A 5,850-nucleotide genomic window follows, 5' to 3' on the forward strand; every position below is an offset into this window, starting at 1 on the left:
CTGGCCATTTCCACAAACGGGGGTACACCAGCGATGACGAAAGCTGCGTCCTCAGAGATAGTGCGAAATCCACTAATGATGCGGATGGCACTCTTTCTGAACGTTGCCTCCACCCATACTGGTGCCGCGAACAGTGCGATGGATCGCATGGCACCCGCGATCAGAGATCGTCGCAATTGTTTAGGGCCTCCAATATTCGCCATGAGCCTTGAAAGTAGCCGGTTCATGCCTGCAGCTTTATTGCTCGTCGCTTCCAGGTGCTCTCGAAAGCTGAGCCTTGTATCGATCCATTCTCCCAGATACTTAATCGCTCTTTTGGACGAAAAAGTTGTGCAACCAACCGAAATTTTCGCTACTTCTACACGTTTTCGGCTGCTATCAGCACGGCTTCAGTTTTGTGCGGCGCAAGTGCCAGCCCAACTGAGACAAGCCACTGCTGGACGCGATTGCTTGGTTGCACACACTCTCGGCCTGCATCAGCTCCTTCCTCACGACAAGGACAGCGATGTCGTCTGCGAAGCCAACCAAGTGCGTGCCCGGTGGGAGGGTTAGTCTCAGGATGCCATCATACATGGCATTCCACAGAAGACGGCCCACGACCGAACCTTGTGGGACACCTGCCGTCACGACGTACTCCTCTGTACCAGCGCTTGTCTCGTACAATAGCCGCCTGCAGGATAGGTAGCTACGCACGATATTCAGAAGATATCTCGGCACTTGGAACACTGCCAGAGCCTTGAGAATGCAGTCCCAACGAGCCGAGTTAAAGGCATTGTTGATGTCCAGCGTGACCATCAAGCAATACTCCTTGGCTCCTCCATTCCATCTGCTGCCCGCTATGGCGTGTGAGGCGATCTCCACAACTCTAGTCGCTGCGTCGACTGTCGATCTGGCCTTGCGAAAGCCAAATTGATTTGGCGATAGGTCACCTCCTGCGGCAATAGCGCGCTCCAGCCGGGTGCATATGATTTTCTCCAACATTTTTCCCGCATTGTCAATGAGGCAGATTGGCCGATATGCAGCAGGTTCAGCTGTAGTCGGGAACAGCTCACGGACAATGCAGTGCATCACATCATCCGGTGGCATAGACGCTTTGTGCGCTGAGATCTTTTTCGTGACCAGTTGATACGCCTTCCCCCATGGGTCGCTCTCCAAAGTCTCACAAAGCTCGATGAAGCATTTACGTTTGCTCGCCTTGATGGTATGTTTCAGAGCTTTCCGCCTCTCCTTGTATTCGCGCTGCCACGATGTGAAGGACGGTCTGCCTCGCGATCGCTGGTAGCATCTTCTCACGCGGTTGCATTCCCGCCTGGCGGTGGCGATTTCCTCATTCCACCAGTACACTGGCAGATGGTGGTGGGCGGATGATCTTCTGGGGGGCATCGTATCTTTGCATGCTTGCGCTATCGCATGCAATGCTGTCGTAGCCATCTGCTCAGCGCTTCCTGCCGCTTCCATACACTGGATGCGAGCGTTGAAGCGCAGCAAATCCATTTTATCCGCGTTGAAGTTAACCCATCTTGATGGGTCACCTGTATTGCTAGGGCGCCGCCCGCCAACTTCGCACAGAATGGCACGGTGGTCGCTAGCTGTGTAGGCGTCGCTCAAGCGCCAACGTGCCGAAGGCGACAGCTCGCTGCACACATAAGTCAGGTCGACTATGGACCCCACGCCAGCTCTACAGAAAGTCTGCTGCGTGCCCTCGTTCAAGAGGATTAGATCCAGCATTTGGAACGTTTCCGTCACAATCGAGCCTCTCGCATTTGTGCAGGGACTGCCCCATTCCATTGCCCATGCATTGAAGTCGCCGCCGACAATTAATGGGGAGCGGCCTATAGCATCTGCTGCGAGTTCATCCAGAATGCGCCCGTACTCCTCCAGAGAAAGACTGGGAGCCAGATACACGCTATAGACCCATGTACCGCCAATTTTTGCTCGCACAAATCCACGTGCAGCATGCTCGTGTCCGAATTGCAACGGTGATTTGCCGCACACCCAGATTGCTGCCTTGCCCGTAGTATCCGCTGCCCAGACTGAGCCTGCTACCGCTCTATACGGTTCGCTTAGGATAGCTACGTCAGCGCTATCATCTCGAACTGCTTGCTGAAGAAGGTCATGCGCAGATGCACAGTGATTTAGGTTGAGCTGGACTACTTGCATGAGTGTGGTTTCGTTGCGCTCTTTGTTGCCAATGGGCAATTGCGGCTACCAGCCTGGTGGTTTAGCTGTTTGCTTCCGTTTGCGCTGCAGATGTAGCAATTCGCTGCGTTGGTGCACGATGCCACTTTGTGACCAGGAACTCCACATCTTAGACAGCAGTTACTCCTGTCAATGAGATTTTTGCATCTGCTGGCTATATGCCCGATCTCAAGGCATTTGAAGCACATCGTCCTCTGCTCTTGCTCCACAATTCTGCAGCGTGACCACCCTACCTTAAGTTTGCCCAACTCAAGGATTTTTGGAGCTCATAGCGGTGGCACCTGGAGAATTGCCACCTACGTGCCTGCGTATGCCGCTCTCAGGCTCTTCAGCTGGCACACGTCTATAGGAACGCCCGCTTGCGCATGCACTGCTGCCAACACTTCCTCCTGTCGCGTGAGTTCATCCAAGTCACGAATAGCAATTGTGGTTCGCTGGGTTATGCTGCACACCTCTGCGCAATCCCCTAGCACGTTCTCGATTGCGTCCTTCAGTTTGGAAGTACTGTCCAGCCCAGAGCCGCCGAGCTCCAACAGAAGATCTCCCTTGGCAGTTCTTCACGCTATCAGCGACATTTTGCAGTTTCCCATCCTGCCGTCTGGTAACCATTGAGAGCACGTCGCTATAGCTCATCTCTCCTTTTGCACTGACCACCAGTGCGTCAGGGCGTGGCTTGGTAGTGGTCCTCTTTCTCCCAGTGCTTTTCGACTCCACAGTAGTCCACTCGGCGTGGGTTACTGTTTTATTTCGCTTAGGTGGAGTTTTCCTCGGCTCCGCCTCGGTATCCCTCTGTCTCTTGGGCGTTGCCGACGGCTTGCTGCCGATTGCCGCTGACACGACTGCTCTTGGGGCCGCTTTATCCAATGCGCCTTCAGTGGATGTGTCTGTGGTGACTGTGACGCTTGCCTCTATACACAGCTCTGTTGCGGTTCGATGCAATTTCTGCATTCTTGCCAACTTGCTCCTCATCTTTTCATTGATGTGCCTCTGCGAGGCAAACTGCTCGGAAAGGCCGTCCAGCTCCGTGCCCAAGCACTCCAACAAGTCTTTAAGCGACCTCTTCTCGCTGGCTGGGCCAGCAACAGGCACAATACGTGTGGCCGCCATATCGGGATCCCACAACACAGCGACCGCCGACGAGCTTGCTGGTTCCTCGCTCCTGCTCCTGTTGTCGCCCGTTTGGTTATGGCATGCAGTTTCTGCTATGCTGCTGCCACACGGGAACTTAGGCCTGTTAACTGCTGGTGGTGGTGGTGTGCGCTGCATCGCCGACCCACTCTTATTCGGCCAGGCCACTTAATAAATTAAGTGTTGGACTTTTTCCGATCTTGGTGGACTCGAACCGTGGATCGCTGAGTAGTTCGCGGCTCTATGCACTGCGCCACTGCAGCTGCACTCTTTCAGCGGATCTTATTGCGTATATTAATATGCAGCTCCTGAAAGTATGCACCTTCAAATCAATCGCTACGCTCACGGCAAGCAACAGGCCCAGAACGCCCAGTCTGGCTGAGCAGCTGGTGGTAGTGCAGCCCTCGTCGTCAGCTGATCGTGGGAGTACAATTGCTATTGTTTACCAGTGGTTGTGGTCAATTGTAGTGGAACCAACAACAATTTCCCTCGCAGCCGTCAACTCTACCAATGCGTCTCCTGGTGACGCGGCTGCCTACGACGTCCAGCAGCAGGTGCCCCGACCGACCGTGAGTACACAAAGATTGAACACAGCTCGAGCTCACTCGTAGTCGCTTTTTTTTTTTAGATTTTCGACTTATTTTGGCGAGTTCCACAGCGATCAAAAGGAGCGTCTTCAAAACGCGACCGGCTTGTGGAAAATTCACTCACACTCCTCTTATGTTTGCGTGTGTACGTGTATGTGTGAGCGAAGGAGAAATTAACGTGTCGTCATGCACATTTGCAGTTTCTGACATTGATTGTGCCTCCAATTTCTCCTCTTGCTTGTCTTGGATAAATGGATCTGGGGTGCCGCTGCTCATGTTTGAGCCCCCGTATAGCATTATGGACATGTCGGAGGTCGATGGGGATAATAGTGATACAAAGTACTCACCACTTTGAGCCTTTGTGGGATCAGTATTTCCGCCTGGGGTCACCCTTGAGATGTTCTCATTTATAATGGCTGGAGCTGTCTGTTCCTCTTTTGTCTGTTTGTCCATGAATTGGTTAAACTCCTTGATGAAATCATGGTCTGCTTTGGAGTTCCAATCCTTGTCGATAGCCGCCATGATTTTTCTCTTGAGAATTTTCCCACTTTCACTTTATTAGTATTGGTTTTTATTTGGCAATTTTTATTTGTTTAATTGTGTCCACACGCTTTTATTTTCAAAAATCAATTTGTTTAATTTTTTATCACTTTGTAAATTTTTTCACTTGGTGAATTTTTATTTAATTTCTCAATTTATTTGCTTTGGTTTTGTATATTGGTTTTATTCAATTTAATTTGTTTAAATTTAATCGCTGTATAAAGTGTAGAATTCCATATAAATGAGAAGACTTTTTTTTTCGATTCAAATGATGTTCGGCGCGCCTCCTCCAGCAACGAAAACCGGCTACTCTGACAGCACTCTTGCAATTGAGCCTGGGCCAGAGTCCAGATTTGGATAAAATTCAGCGTCATCTATGTCATTAAACATTATAGAACTGCTAATTTGCTGATGCGCACTCAACGTCCATATTAAAGTCGTTTATTTGCGAGTCACCATTGTAAACATGGTTTGAATTGGTTTTGCTTATACTGTTTCTTATCTTGTCCTTTCCTTGCATGTGGAGAAATGCGTTAAACACGTTGAACAGTGAGTAAATTCTGTCGTTCATTTTCTTGAACATTGTTCAGTTTGCTGTCATGATCTTGTCAAAAATGTGATATGGTGAATTCATCTGTTGCTATTTTTGCTGCTGCTGTAGCTGCTGTTCCTGCTGCTGTTGACGCTGTTTCTGCTGCTGTTGTTGCTGCTTTTGCTGTTGTTGCCGTTGCTGCTGCTGGTGCTGCTGCCGGTGCTGTTGCTGGTGCTGCTGCCGGTGCTGTTGCTGTACTTGCTTCCGTCTTTGCCGCTGCTGACTTAAGTGGACTCCCTGTTTCGCAACATCGTCATCATCCTCATCGGACACCAGTGCGTCATGAGGCAGCCGATGCTGCCATCCGCTGTTGCTGCTGGTCGCTGCGCAGCTTCTGCTGGAATTTTGCCAGGTGCATTTGTGCTGGATTTCGACGCATTGTTGTGCTACCCAAACGATCATGTGCTGACTGCTTACATGGTCATGATTTGAGTTGGTGTTTTCGTTAAGAGGAGGGCGGATTTGGCGATCATTTCGTACAACAGCGCTGTACGAAAGGATTCTGTCATTATTTGCTGCTGTAATAGGCCGCTTGTCGTATCTGAAATTGACTAAGCCTAAAAGTATGCAACATTTTTTTTCGTTCTTTTTCTGTACACATACATATTTATACCTATTATTTATTATATTATTTATTTATATGTTTATTGTCCTAGTTAATTTGTATTATTTAATCTGTTTAGTTGTATAAATTTATTTGTAGTCTGAGAAAATGGTACTAAATGTCTTGTCATATTTTGTTCTGAGAAGCGGAGCTTTATTTCGCAATGGTTCTGAAAGCTCCAAAAATAGCGCCATCTATTG

Source organism: Drosophila albomicans, unplaced genomic scaffold (assembly GCF_009650485.2).
Source record: "Drosophila albomicans strain 15112-1751.03 unplaced genomic scaffold, ASM965048v2 ctg113_pilon, whole genome shotgun sequence".
In the NCBI taxonomy this organism is placed as follows: domain Eukaryota; kingdom Metazoa; phylum Arthropoda; class Insecta; order Diptera; family Drosophilidae; genus Drosophila; species Drosophila albomicans.